This window comes from Phocoena phocoena, chromosome 1 (assembly GCF_963924675.1).
Source record: "Phocoena phocoena chromosome 1, mPhoPho1.1, whole genome shotgun sequence".
NCBI lineage: Eukaryota > Metazoa > Chordata > Mammalia > Artiodactyla > Phocoenidae > Phocoena > Phocoena phocoena.
In genome coordinates this window covers 103,785,490-103,801,277 of record NC_089219.1, presented here as the reverse complement: position 1 = coordinate 103,801,277, position 15,788 = coordinate 103,785,490, and positions in this window count along the sequence as shown.

Here is a 15,788-nt window from a genome sequence, read left to right as displayed (position 1 = left end):
TCAGCAGCAGGACTTCTGAGCCATCCACAGCTGCACCGACCACTCCCGTCTGAGCCCAGTATTTAAGGCCGGTGCACCCTGGCCAGCTGTGAGTCATGGCAATGGGAAGGCAACGGGAAGGCAGCGGCAGCTCCACTCACTCCAGCGTCTAGCGCCCTGCGGGAAGGGCCTGTTCCCCCCGCCATGGCTTCCCGGGGGCAGGTCATCTTCTGGAGGTAGCGCTCTCTTCTCTATGCTTACAGGTGGAGGAAACTGGGGTGAGGGCTTTGGGGGTTGCTGAGGACTGCTGGGCTGTCCCATAGGTCCCCACCTGTACCCTTATCTGATCAAGCATTGGGCTGGCGGGAATCTGGCCAGACAAGAGCCTAAGTGGACTCAGTTTAACATCACACCCCAGCCTCTCAAGACCCTCGTTCAGGGTCAGGTTGGTTTTCTGCCATGGAGGGCTGGCACATGCCAGTGTGTGTGCCAGGCTGGGATGTCAAGGCTCTTGTGGGGGCGCTGAGCAGGGTGGCATAGGGCTATTTGGGAGGGTGGAAGGGAATCTATGACTGATGATGGGTGGAATGCAGGTGGACCCTCTGTAGCCCCCAGGATGAAGGAGGTGAGCATGGCTGAACCTTTGTGCAAAGAGGCCACTGGGTAGAGGGCCAATGGGCAAGCTGGGTGGGAAGCAGGGGCTGGAGGGCTGTTCCAGGGAAGCGGGTGGAGCCCATCGGGGTGAAGCTGGTGTCCACTCTCCACCCTAACAAGGCCATAATTTTCCTTAATATACTCATACATTTTATGAGTATATTAAGTTCATGAGGTGATCATGGCCATTGGTGATGTGGGAGAGTTCATGAGAGGATCTCCCCATCCTCTGCGGACCCAGTGGATTATTTTCTTAAATAATTACCAGAGAGCTTACTATCTTCAAATCTCACACTCAGAATGTATGCCACTTGGAGATGGAATGCCGGTGTGTATGTTCTACCAGGCCTGCCTGCATGGTACATTTAGGAGCTTTGTGGGCAGAACTGTCTTCCCCTTTTCCCTTCATGGCCATCAATGGAAGCAGCCTTCACCCATGGAACATTTTTTTTCTTTTTATTTTTTTAATTGAAGTATAGTTGCTGTACAATGTTACAGGTGTACAATATAGTGATTCACAAGTTTTAAAGGTTATACTCCATTTATAGTTATAAAATATTGGCTATATTCCCTGTGTGGTACAGTATATCCTTGTAGCTTATTTATTTTATACATAACAATTTGTACCTCTTAATATCCTACCACTCTGTTGCCTCTCCCCCATACCCTCTTCCCATTTATAACCACTAGTTTTTTCTCTAGGTCTGTGAGTCTGATTCTTGTTTGCTTTATTCACTAGTTTGTTGTATTTTTTAGATCCCACATGTAATTGAGATCATACAGTATTTGTCTTTCACTGTCTGACTTATTTCACTTAGTATAATGTCATCCAAGTCCATCCATGTTGCAGCAAATGGAAAATTTTCATTCTTTTTTATGGCTGAGTAGTATTCCATTATATATATATACCACAGCTTCTTTACCCATTCATCTGTTGATGGACACTTAGGTTGTTTCCATATACTGGCAATTGTAAATAATGCTGCTATGAACATTGGGATGCATGTATCTTTTAGACTTAGTGGTTTTGTTTTTTTCAGATATATACCCAGGATTGGAATTCCTGGATCATATGGTAACTCTGTTTTTAGTTTTTTGAGAAACCTCCATACTGTTTTCCACAGTGACTGCACCAATTTACATTCCTACTAACAGTGCACAAGGGTTCCCTTTTCTCCACATCCTCGCCAACATTTGTTATTTGTGTTCTTTTTGATGATAGCCATTCTGACAGGTGTGAGGTGATATCTCATTATGATTTTGACTTGCATTTCCCTGATGATTAGCAATGTTGAGCATCTTTTCATGTGCCTGTTGGCCATCTGTATTTCCTCTTTGGAAAAATGTTTATTCAGTTCTTCTGCTCATTTTTTAATCAGGTTGTGGAGTTTTTTTTTGTTTTATTGAAGTATAATTGACTCACAATGTAGTGTTTTTTGTTTTGTTTTGTTTTGAAGTTAAGGTTTTTATTAACTTTAAACAGCCAAATGTGATCTTAACTGACATGAGACTGTCTAGTTTTTATTTCTTTTACTTTTTATTTTATATTGGAGTACAGTTGATTAACAAGGTTGTATTAGTTTCAGGTGTACAGCAAAGTGATTCAGTTATACACATACATACACTTTTTTTCATATTCTTTTCCATTATGCTTTATCATAAGGTACTGAATATAGTTCCCTGTGCTATACAGTAGGACCTTGTTGTTTATCCATTCTATATATAATAGTTGGCATCTGCTAACCCCAAACTCCCCCTCCATCCCTCATCCACCCCCCACCCCTTGGCAACCACAAGTCTGTTCTCTATGTCTGTGAGTCTGTTTCTGTTTCATAAAAGTTCATCAGTGTCATACCTTAGATTCCACATATAAGTGATATGGTATTTGCCTTTGTCCTACTTACTTCACTTAGTATGATAATCTCTAGTTCCATCCACGTTGCTGCAAGTGGCATTATCTCATTCTTTTTATGGCTGAGTAGTATTCCACTGTATATATGTACCACATCTTTGTCCATTCCTCTGCCAATAGACATTTAGGTTGTTTCCATGTCTTGGCTATTGTAAATAATGCTGCTACAAACATAGGGGTGTGTGTATCTTTTTAAATTATAGTTTTGTCCAGGTATATGCCCAGGAGTGGGATTGCTGGATCATATGACAACTCTATTTTTAGTTTTTTGAAGAACCTCCATATTGTTTTCCATAGTGGCTGCACCAACTTACATTCCCAACAACAGTGTAGGAAGGTTCCTTTTTCTCCACACCCTCTCCATCATTTGTTATGTGTAGACTTATTAATGATTGCCATTCTGACCAGTGTGAAGTGGTACCCCATTGTGGTTTTGATTTGCATTTCTCTAGTAATTAGCAACGTTGGTCACCTGTTCGTGTGCTTGTTGGCATCTGTATGTCTTCTTTGGAGAAATGTCTGTTTGGTTCTTCTGCCTATTTTTCAATTGGGTTGTTTGTTTTTTTGATGTTAAGTTGTATGAGCTGTTTTTGTATGTTGGGTACTAACCCCTTATCAGTCTTATCATTTGCAAATATTATTTTCTCCCATTCAATAGGTTGTCTTTTCATTTTGTCGATGGATTCCTTTACTATGCAAAAGCTTTTAAGTTTAATTAGGTTCCATTTGTTTATTTTTGCTTTTATTTCCTTTGCTTTAGGAGACTGATCCAAAAAAACATTGCCTCAATTTATATCAAAGAGTGTTCTGCCTGTGTTTTCCTCTAGGATATTTATATTATTTGGTCTTACATTTAGGTCTTTAATCCATTTTGAGTTTATTTTTGTGTATGGTGTTAGAGAATGTTCTAATTTCATTCTTTTACATGTAGCTGTCCAGTTTTCCCAGCAGCACTTATTGAAGAGGCTGTCTTTTCTCCATTGTACATTCTTCCTCCTTTGTTGTAGATTAATTGCCCATAACTGTGACCCATGGAACATTTGAGTGCCTGCTAGGAGTCTATGGGTGGAAAAGTTATGATCCCTGATCTGAAGGGGTTACATTCTGATCAACAGCATTAACGGAGCACCTACTATGTGCTGAGCACTGCACCAGGCACTAGTGCACTAGTGCACTGGTGCGAAGGCAACTAAAACACTGACAGGATTTTAGGCTAATGGGAAAGAAAGACTCCCAAACAGACAATTCCAACCTGCTGTTCATAAGCCATGAGACAATAGGGCAGAATGCAACAGGAGCACTTTCCTAACCTGAGGTTTTGGGGAAGGTTTCCTGAACCAGGTGATGGCTGGGCTAAGTCTTGAGGATGAATTAGCATAATCCAGGTGAAGAAGGATGGGAAGGACCCTCTAGACAGAGGGGATAGGACAGGACAGGATGGGATAGGATAATAGAATAAAGCTCACGAAGCAGCATGGGGTGTTGGAGAGTTACAAGCTACTCCATATCATTATCTGAGCATGAAGTTTGAGGCAGGGCGTGCTGAGATGAGGCTGGAGAGGCAGAGCCAGGTCATGCTGGGCCTTTATCAAGCAGACTCAGAGCTAGGAATTTGGTGTGGTTGATGAAGAGCCATTGAAGTCTCAAGCAAGGGAATCTTGGTGGCTTTCATCTTAGGCAGGTTATTCCAGAGGCAGCATAGAGAATGGATAGGAGGGCAGAGAAATTTCAAGGAAACAGTTACATAAGGAATGCTGAGGACCTGAAGTTGAGAATCATAGCAGGGGTCCAGAGAGGGGAAAACTATTCAAGAAATGTTTAGGACTTAAAATTGGTGATAAGGTAGATAGCTAGTGGGAAGCAGCCGTAGAGCACAGGGAGATCAGCTCGGTGCTTTGTGACCGCCTGGAGGGTTGGGATAGGGAGGGTGGGAGGGAGGCAGATGCAAGAGGGAAGAGATATGGGAACATATGTATATGTATAACTGATTCACTTTGCTATAAAGCAGAAACTAACACACCATTGTAAAGCAATTATACTCCAATAAAGATGTAAAAAAAAAATTGGTGATATTTGATAAATGAATGGAGGGGCAGGTAGGGTGGCACAGAATAGGAATGGATGAGGCAAAGGGTGGAGCCTGGAATGAACCCCATGTTCCTGGATTAGATACAGTGAGTTGGGAAAGAGGGAGAAGAGATGAGAGTTAACTTCGGCATGTGTAGAATTTGAGGTTCTCCTGGGGCCTCCAGGCGGAGATGCTCAGTGGACAGCATCCACTGAGAGAAACTGGGAGAGGTCAGGGCTGGAGATGTCAGTTTGAGAGTCAGAAGCAGGAGGCAGCGAATAGTCAGCTGGGATGTCTTGTAAGGAGAGCACATAGCAGGAGAGGAGCAAGAGACCAGGGATGGGAAGCTGACGCACACCAATGTTTAAGGGTGGGCAAAGGAAGGTGAGTCAAAGAAAACTGGGAGCAAGTGGTGGGAGAGGTAGGATAAAACCAGGATATAAGGGTCTCATGGATGTCAACAGAGAAGTTTCATGGAGCACCCTGGACTGGTAGGAGTATCAGGCCTGGTGCTGGTCGGGAGATCCAATCCAGACAATAATATGGCCTATGCAGCATTTAAGCAGAACTCATGTGGCTTTGCCCAGAAAGTGAGGAAGATATGATGCCAAGTAGCTCCTGAACCCAGATGAGGCCAGGAAGAGGCAAGGATCCTGAGTCCAGGTTCATGGGTGTGTTGACCATGCACTGGCAACAGAGAATACCAGATAGCTGTAGCATCTTGTAGCTCTCCTTCCAGAAAGCAGAGACACAGCTAAAGCAGAGGTGAGACCCAGTGGCATGGATTTAACATAGTTACTCTGCTCTCCTTTCTCCCTGGCCTCCCCATCCCTTCTTTCTCTTCTTCCTTCCCTCCTTCTTTCCTTCCTTCTTTCATTTGTTCCTTCTTTCTTTCCTTTCTTCCTTCTTTCCTTCCCTTTTTCCTTCTTCCTTCCTTTCTTCTTTCTTTCCTTCCCTTTTTCCTTCCTCCCTCCTTCCGTTTCTCCCTTCCCCCCTCCCTTCCTCCCTCCCTTCCTTCCTTCCTTCTCCCTGGATTCTTCATCTGTCTCATTCTGGCTCTTGTATCTGAAGAGAGCTCTTCGGAGCACTTAAGACCGGGGGAAATCACCAGCCACAATGGGATTAATGAAGACATGTCAAAGGAAGGAAGCCACTGCATAGAAAAGGAGCAGAAGTCTCCCAGAGGAAGGTGGATGAAACAGAGAATGAGGGAGGCTAGAACAAGGGAGGCACAGGGAACTTTGTTCCAAAATCTTGGTTTCCCGTTGCCCCCAAGATTTCGAGCTGGTGGCTGGCTCATACATACCAGACTTTGATGGCCAAAGTGGTGCTTGGCAACATAACAAAAGTTTGCCTAGTGAGAAAATCTCTCCAAAGGCCTGGCCTGGGGAGGATCTCAGCACAGACCATGCTGACACTTGAAACCCCATTGAGGTATGAAAAGATGGGTCCAACTTTCAGACCCTCTGAGCCTATAAAACCTGAGGCTTTGGGGCCTTGAGTGCCCATCCTCACGAGCAGAACAGAGAGTTGGAAAATGAGATAAGTTGCACATTGGAAGAAAGACTAAACAGGAGGCACCTGTGTTCCTGCCCACACCAGGGGCAGGTTACCTCCTGAGCAAGTTGCTCTAGCCCCATCTCCACCTGCTGCAATGTTACTCGGCATTCAGCTCGAATGCCACTTCCACTTTGAGGTCTTGCTGGATCTTTCTAGTTGCAGTTAATTGCTCCTTTTATGTTCGTGGTCAGCCATGTTGATGAATACCTGTTCTTGTGCTCGCCTGTTTGCCTCAGTGGGGTTGGCTCGTCGAGGGCCTGGCCTTTGTCTTGTTCCTTGTCATAGGGAGGCAGTGTAGCTCCGTGGCTACCCATCTTGGCTCTGGAATCACACTGCCTGGGTTCAAATCCTTGTGCCACCTTGAACTGCGTGGGCCTCAATTTACCTACCTATGAAATGGGCTGATAATAGAACTTAACTCCTAGAGTTGTTTGAATGGCATGTGATAATTATGTGCCTGGCACATCCTAAGAGTAATTGCTAGAGTCTTCATCTGCAAATCTCTCTACAATTCCAGATACATGGCTGTGAACTACGCGTTCTAGTATACTTTGGATAAATTGCTACCGGGGTCTCTTAATGACAGGTCACTCTAACAACACTCTGGAGAATATTCAGAGTTTTACAGCTTCTTATTTGGAAAAAAAAAAGTCCACCCCACCTTTTGTTGTCTATGAGTCTGAGACCATTCTTCTGTAAACCTGAGGATGACTAGGGTTTAGAATAAATGTATGGCTCTGCCAGTATCAAGCATTAAGGTGGGTGAGGTGAGTCTGGGAGGTCCTTGAGTGTACAAGCTCAGCATATAAATCTTCCGATGAGGTACTGCTGTTGTCAAGAGCCATAGCCTTCAGGGGACCGATGGAGCTATGGAGCTATGACCAAGCACTGGGCAATGGTTAATTAGCTAAACGACACCACACTCCTAATTATCTCCATTTCATAGATGCAAATGTTGAGGCAAGATGACCCGCTCAATGTGCCCCGGGTCAGCAGAGACCAACAAGCTCCTACCTAGACCTCTATACTGACTTTTATTAGAAAATTATCTTTCTAATCAGCTCTGCCTCATCTCCTGCCACTTAAAGCAGAACCCAGCTCAACACTGGCAAAACTCCTCAGGGACCAGACGGCCAGAGCGGAAGAGTTCTCAGCCGGCCGAGGAGGGCGCTGTCCCCAGAACAAGCCGGAGCCTTTGGCTTATCAACCCTGGGTCTGTGTTGTTTCAGGCAGCTGCTCTAGATGAGTGAGTACAGGAGTAAGAAGTGATTGAAACTCAGTGAAAGTTACATCCTTTCAAAGCTTAAAAATTCGGAAAGTCAGTACACCCCCTCATTTTATCTATGAGATAATAAAAAGAAATTGCGCAACTTGCCAAAGGGTCATGCAGTTAAAAATGGGTAGAATAATGCTCTTTCAACGATTCCATATTGCCCAGTGACCCTAGCTAAAAACCGTACTGGACCCCAGCTGACCACGATTTACCGAAACATCAAAGATCCCTAAATCTGAGAGACCAAAGCTTCATCCATATTTACCTTTGACATAAAAGGAAGTGGAGATAATGTCGGTGCGGGGGTTAGGCTCATATTCCTGCTCTCCTAGCTGGGTGACCCCAAGTAAGTTGCTTAACCTCTCTGTGTTTTCATTTCCTCAGGAAATTGGAGTTAATAATTGTACCAGCCTCTCATTTGTTGTGAAGACTAAATGAGTTAATACATGTAAAGAGCTCAGAGCAGCACCTTGCACGTAGTTACCAATGTATGAGTTAGATACTTATTCAGTCATGCCCTCCCATTGTTTTTACAAAATAACAAAGTGACTCAAAGGGAACGTGAGGAATAACCAGTCCAAAAGTAGCAGCTGGGCTTAAGGGACCTCTGTGTCTGAATTCTTCTGGGATTTCAGTGGAGATACCTTCTTCTCTAGTCCTTGTTCTACGAGATTCGGGAAAGTGCTCGCTGCCTGGGGTAGTAACACTCGCTCCACGGTCTGGGCCTCCGAGAAATGCAGATTTGCACTCCCCCCTCCAGACCTACCGAATCCCAAACTCGGGGCAGGGCCCAGCAATCTGTGTTTTTTGGTTTTTTTTTTTTACATCTTTATTGGAGTATAATTGCTTTACAATGGTGTGTTAGTTTCTGCTTTATAACAAAGTGAATCAGTTATACATATACATATGTCCCCATATCTCTTCCCTCTTGCATCTCCCTCCCACCCTCTCTATCCCACCCCTCCAGGCGGTCGAGCTGATCTCCCTGTGCTATGTGGCTGCTTCCCACTAGCTATCTACCTTACGTTTGGTAGTGAAATTGAGCTATTTGTAATGAGGTGGATAGACCTAGAGTCTGTCATACAGAGTGAAGTAAGTCAGAAAGAGAAAGACAAATACCGCATGCTCACACATATATATGGAATTTAAGCAATCTGTGTTTTAACAAGCCCTTCAGGTGATGCTGTTTTAGCCTTCTCTCTGGGCTCTGTGATTCCTCAGGGAGAGCACGAGGATTGACTCCTGATAGAGATAAATTTCACCCGTGATCATTTATCATTCCACATTTCTCCTTAAGAAGTGTTCTAAAGAGGGGCAGATGGGCCTTGACGAAAGCCAAGGAGAAAACCATGAAGCTTTCCACAATCCCAAACCCTCTGCCTGGGATGTTTCAGATTTACTATCACATCTCTTCCAAATGTATTCCTACCGCTCCAGCATAGCAGTAATGAGAGAAAGGGAAGACAGTTTCCCCTCTTTCTTTCCCTGCAGATTTAGAATGAAAAATTTCATAGAATAAAAAGCATGAAAGATTTGAGAAACAGAGCATCCTTAAAGTGTCAGGGTATTGAATTGTCTCTTTTTGCTCCCTGTCTTGGCTTTTCACTGCGTTCTCCTCCCTCCTCACCCCAAAAAGGCCATTTCACACCTCTCCTCTCTCCAGGCCTCCTGCAAGCCTCTTAACTCTCTGTATCCTTCACTGAGAAAATAGGAGCCCGGCAGATTCTGGCTCCCTCAACTTTTCCCTTCCACGGCCGCCTGCCACACTCATCTGTACCCTTCTTCTCTGCGTCCATCCTGGTACCAGAGGATGAGCCCAGCTCCGAGAGAGGGGCAAGCCCTCTGCGCCCTGGATCCGTCTCCTCTCCCCTCCTCCAGTATCCCTGTCAGCATGCCACCTGAATGTCAGTGTTTTCTAGCTTAAAAGAAAAGCCCTCTCTCAGCTCCACAACCTCTCCTGCCCCCTCTCTTTTTCCCTTCTTAGCAAACTTGTTGAAAGCTGCCCAGAGTTAGTGAACTATGACTTGCTGGTGTTGTAGAGGGAGCTTGAGGGGTGGCTCAAGCTCGGGGCAGACTGGACCTGGCAGCGGGTCGCAACCCAGGCTCCGCCACTTTCCAGCCGTGTGGCCTTGGGCAAGTTATTTATCGTCTCTGGGCCTGGCTTCCTCATCTGTAAAATGGGCGTGATATTAGAATCTGCACCGTAAGATTGTGAGAAATATGTGAATGAATGCATGTAAAGCGTTTAGCAGACACTTACTCTAAACTGCAAATTCTATTATTATTCTCTCCTTAATTTACTCCAGTGGGGTTTTGTCCTCACTGCACCAAGGTATCTATCACTACTGTCAATGTTTCTAGCGACCTCCATGTTGCCAAATCTAATGTCAGCTTCTCTGATCTGATCTTGTCTTCACAACAGCATTCAACACAAAATGTCCCACGACCGCCTCCTTGAAACACTTTCTTCTATGGTCTCCAAGACGCTACACTCTCCTGAATCCCGCCCTCACCCCTACCCCATGACACTGGTCCCATCTCCTGGAGTTGTCCTCTGCCACTCTACGCCTGGTCGGGTGGTAGCCGCCCTCCTCTGCTGCCCCATGCAGCTCAAAACCACCAGGCTCCACCTCCAGGGAACCCGCCTCTGGTATGAGGAAGTGGCCTTTCACTCATTTCGCATATTCGATGATTGACTGTGCCCTTTGCTAAAAGGCCTCAGGGTCCAGGAACAGAATATAACAGTATGGGGACAATTGCCCTTTAAAAGTGGCTGGTGGAGGAGATATGGGGATATATGTATACATATAGCTGATTCACTTTGTTATACAGCAGAAACTAACAAACCCTTGTAAAGCAATTATACTCTAATAAAGATGTTAAAAAAAAAAGTGGCTGGTGTAAGCTTCAGGGTCAGGATAAAGTCTTACCAGGCGAGGGAGGGCCAGTCGCGTACTAGCAAGGGCTGTGTGAGAGGGAGCTTCTTCCAGACCCCAAAGGAGCCCTGGCGGAAGCCTTGAAGCCTGGGGTTAAGTTTCCAGACAGGTCTGGGTGGGAAGCCTGCCAATACAGGGGACACGGGTTTGAGCCCTGGTCCGGGAAGATCCCACATGCCGCGGAGCAACTAAGCCCATGCGCCACAACTACTGAGCCCACATGCCACAACTACTGAAGCCTGTGGGCCTAGTGCCTGTGCTCCACAGCAAGAGAAGCAACCACAATGAGAAGCCTGCACACTGCAACAAAGAGTAGACCCTGCTCACCGCAATTAGAGAAAGCCCACGCACAGCAACAAAGACCCAACACAGCCAAAAATAAATAAAATTTTAAAAAATAAATTAATTTTTTAAAAATTAAATATTTTAAAGCACTTTTATAGTTAAAAAAAATCCTTACACCTTAATATAGCAGCAGTTGTAACTCTATACAGTAATGTGCATTTCTGCACTTTTACTGGGTTGGAAAATGCCATATTGGGCAACCCTTCCTGGAAACACAAGGCCTGGCGGGATGCCCCCATCTGCCCGCTGCCCATTCTGCTCAATCTATTATCCTGTTACATGTGAGCCTCTTGGGGTCCAAGCAACGTGCCCAGTCAAGCACCTAACAGTCTCTGTATATAAGTATTTTTACACAGTGGTTCCCAAAGTGAGTTCTGAGGACACTGATACAGCAACGTTTTTCCCAGAAGAGTTCTGTGGTCAAGCAAGATTGGAAGTGCTGAATACTATTAGGTTGGACTACATGAAATTGCCAATGTTCAATTGTGTTTGACCTCCGAAAGAGGGATTTCAAATGGTCCAACCTAGTACATACTCCGCTAGGACACTCACTATGCATATTACCGTATTAAGAGCTTTTGAAAAGTCCTATAGTTAAAGAAATCTATTTCATTGTGATTGACTCAGTGTAATCCTTTTAAAAATAATACTTATTAATATACATCAGGACACACTTTGGAAAACTCGGGCCTGGAGTAATTACAAAAGAACAGAAGTCATGGATAGAAAAACGAACATGAATGTAGGAGCCCAGGGCAGCATGAAAGCTGAGCAAAGGCTCAGGAGGGAGGGGGCAGGTGGATATTTTCCTTGCCGGACTGCCTGCCCAGCTTTGATATCCAAAGTCATCATATTTTTCAGCCCTTCCCCTGCTGCAGTGATTCTTCCTGACCGACCTCTGCTTTTTTTCTCCCTCATAAACATGTAGGGAGGATTCATGAACTGACAGCAATGGTTCACCCCATATTCCTCAAATGACAGATACTAAATAAACATGGGTATTATTTTGACTGCTCTCTCATTATAATTACTAGTTCATCTTTTCAGGATGTTATTATCCCAGTTCATAAGTGTTCATCTAATTTGCTTACAACTAGGAGGTGAGTTAAGCTAATCTGGGGGCAGGCAGGAGGCTCGCCCTGGCTGGGGTGCCCCGGGGAGCACCTCCCACGTGCTGTATAAAGAACGTGGTCACATGGCCAGCTTTGAATATGTTGTTCTCCAGGGACCAGAGCCAGATGTCTAAGACAGAGACTGGAATTGTCGGACAGGGTAGGTTGAAGTGGCAGACAGTGACACAGAGGCTTGGCCAGGACTAAATCCTCCGTGCTTCTACTCCCTACCCACCCCCCACCCCCACACTGTCCCACTGTCTGGAATTCTTCCCACCAGAGAGCCTTTAACAGGGTTGTCCGTCATTCACATGCTACCTAGGGGACATCAGCGTGGCGGACTCTCAGTGCAGCCATTAGGCATTTTGACATCACCTGGCCCCTCTGGTCATCTAGCAGGTGTTAGGTGTGGGTATGAATTATCTGATATTCCAGGGAAGTGGAAGATGAGAATCGAAAGGTAGGGTGATGCCTGCCTGTGAGAGCACAGAGTTTATTTAAAGTTGTTACTTGTAGTGTGGTGGGATTTAAATGACATTAAATGGGACCCTGACAGTTTTGTGCCCTGCAGTGGAAGGCACTGCCCAGAGTGAGCGTGCTCACAGAAGAAATCCGTGGCCTCTCAGGGACATTGCTGCAAACATATAATTACCAGGAAAGGAAAGAACAAGGTTGTTTGATTTCTCATGATGTGAGTGAAAACAAAGACTTTGACTTCGGCTCCTTTCTGCGTGTGATCCTATACCAATCACTTAATTTTTCTTGTTAAGTAAGGGCAATAAATGGACCTCCCAGAACCGCCTTGAGGATCAAAAGTGACAAGGTACAAGAGGTGGTCATGATAGTGACACTGACGGCAACACATAGCTCTCTTGCAATACCTGACGTGTCTACATCTTTCATTGAGAAGCTGCCTTGCCCATTGGAGAAATAGAACCTTTAAAAAGAACCAAGACCCATACACCCATTAAAATAGGCAGAGATATTAAAAAGCAATGGTCCTTTATGTCCAATTGTTCATTTCCCTTCAGGTTCAGCTTCCAGAGGGTCTGTCTGTATTAGGGATGTAGCCCGACATTTTGGATCTCTTGGCCAACAATTTATGTCAGTTCTGCAGTTGGCCTTTTTATGGGATCACCTCACAGTCCCACAGCCTCATAATCATGGCCTCCAATGTTGGGTTCCTCCCGCGTGCCAGTACATTTCTGCAAGTTCTGCGTACCTTATTGATTAATTAAACAAATTTTTACTGATCATCTACTTTGTACCTGGCACCACAGATCCTAGGATTACAGTCAGGGACAAGGTATAGGGCCCCCCATCATTTAGAGTACAGACGAGAAGGGGAGACGGATAGATAAACACACAGTTACAATCCTGTATGCTCAGTGCCACCACAGGCCAGTTGCAGAATGCTTTGGGATCAACTTCTAACCCAGTCGTGGTGGTGGTGATTTGTGGTGCGTCATTCCAGAGATTTCCTGGAGCAGGTAGTTTCTGAGTGGGAGTTAGCCAAGCAAGGAGAAGTGAGGAGAATATCCAGGCAAAGGGCAAGACCAATGGGGGACGGGGCGGGGATGGGAAGAGGAAAGCAGAGTGGTAGCTGCAGAGATAAGCATGAGCTGGATTTAATCTCCTCAACAGCTGAACAAGGTGGGTTTTATCTTCCCACTTCGCAGCTGAGCAAGTCAAGGCATAGAGTGACATGAGAAAGTGAATGGGGATGTTTGGGAGAATGATTAGAAGATGGCAAAACCAGCAGATGAAATCAAATCCTTTTTTTTAAATTGGGGTATAATTGTTTTACAATGTTGTGTCAGTTTCTACTGTACAGCGAAGTGAATCAGCTCTATGTATGTGTATATATATATATATATATATATGTGTGTATATATATATATCCCCTCTTTTTTGGATTTCCTTCCCATTTAGGTCACCACTCAAATCATTTCTGAGAATGATTTTCAAATGGCAGGAAGAGATGGTGAGGTCAGGATCCACTGCTTAATGGTCAGACTCTGCTGGGCCCATGGTGCCCCTTACTGATACTTTTCTCCCAAGGATCGTCAATCTCACTGCTTATCCATTATCACAACTGTTTAGTACAACATAAGCAAAGGGAATAAAAAATAGAGTCTAGATCTATCTGCCTCCAAAGTCTATGCCATTTTCTAGTCTAGAAAAAAGTTATTTTATTTTTGATACTATGATTAGGTGTGTGGAGCAGCTGGGGAAGTCGGGTGGCTAGGCTGGTGCAAGGTGGATCTTACAAGGCAACTTCCCCTTACGGCCAAGGTCTTGGTAGCTGCACTTTATCAAGAGCCCAGGAGCCCAGCTTCCCAGGAGTCCCAGTGACAAAACCCCAAATGCCAGGTTCCACTGCCTTTCTTTGAAAGCCTTTAGAAGTAAAACTCTGAAGTGTTAGCAGAGAGGACTATTGGTATGAGAAAGAAGGTTTTGATATTACAAAGCTATCAAGATCTTGGTTCTTTTGGAACGCTAGAAGAATTTTTTTCCCCTTAAAGAGATCCCCCAAAACTTCTGTGCTTAAACTGTAGGAGAAGACTAAAACCTTGAAAGCTTTTGAACATGACCAAAACTTTGAAAAAAAGATAAATCTGGTTGTTTTCTCATATTCTAGGTTGACATTTCTCATAGGCAAAATACTATGAAATGCTTGACTTTTGTAAATCCAGCAAATAACTAATTATACTTTCACTAATAATGACCCCAACATATTCCATTTATTCTAATAAGTGTGTTATCTGAATGTAAGTGCTAATTTTCTGAGGCAGAAAGTGTGGGACCTACAAGAGAATCTGTTTAATACGTGTAGAGGATCCTGCTAGCTTCCCAGTTTCCTACCCTTAAGGCAAAATTGTAAAGAAGCAAGGCACAGGATGGTGGCTTTCATCAGCATCCCCAAAAGGTGTTGAATTGTGAAGGATGTGCTCAGTTTATCTGGGGCTCCTGGTACTCTTCACCTGGGTCCCCCAAACTGAGGCTGTTCTCCAATCATCACCTCGGGTACCTTGTGAACAGCCTATGGAGTTATGAAGAACACGTCTGCTAACTTAAAGGAAGAAAAACAAGTTATGGGTAACTTCTAGCACACACTCACTGGGTCCTGGCTCTTCCCGTGGGAGTTCTACAGAAAGTACAAACCATTGACCTAGGAAATCGTTGTAAGTTAACAACTTTGTGGGAGCATCTAACTGAAAGATGCCTGTTCACCCACCTTCTCAAAGAGAGTTAGGTCAAACCTAGAAGAACTAGAGCAATGCTTTCTTTTTAAAAATATGTTCTCCTTATTTGTTTTACAAAAGTAATGTGGGGTTAGTGGGGAGAATTTGGAAAATACAGAAAAGCACAAAAGAAAAAATGTCTAAATCTATATCATCCTGAACCTGGAGATAACCACCTTCAATGTATCCTTCCAGTCTTTTTTCTCTGTATTTAGATATAATAAACGGTAGCATACGGTACATATTATTTTAGAAACTACTTTCTACTTACCAATTTCATGAACATTTCTCATATAAGTAAACATTCTCTTATGATGTGATTCTTTACAACTGTGTAGTATTGCCTCTCATGATGAACCTTAATTTACTCACTCAGTTCCCGATTCTTGGACATGTAGGTGCTTCCAGTTATTTGCTCACAACTATTACCTTAATTTCAATCAATGCTATAGTTAACATCCTTGGAAATACATCCTGTTGGTTCTTTCGAATGAACTCCTAGAAGTAGAATCACTGGATCAAGTCTCACTATGCACTTTGAAACCTGCTAATACCTGTGGCCAAATTGTCCTCCTATCGCCACCCTAAAGTTTGCTCCAACTCACACCCCTACCAGCCAGCTAGAATCCCCAAAATAATAATTTCTACATAAGCCTTTCTCCAGGACCAGAACTAACCCTGCCAACATTTTGAAAAAGAAAATG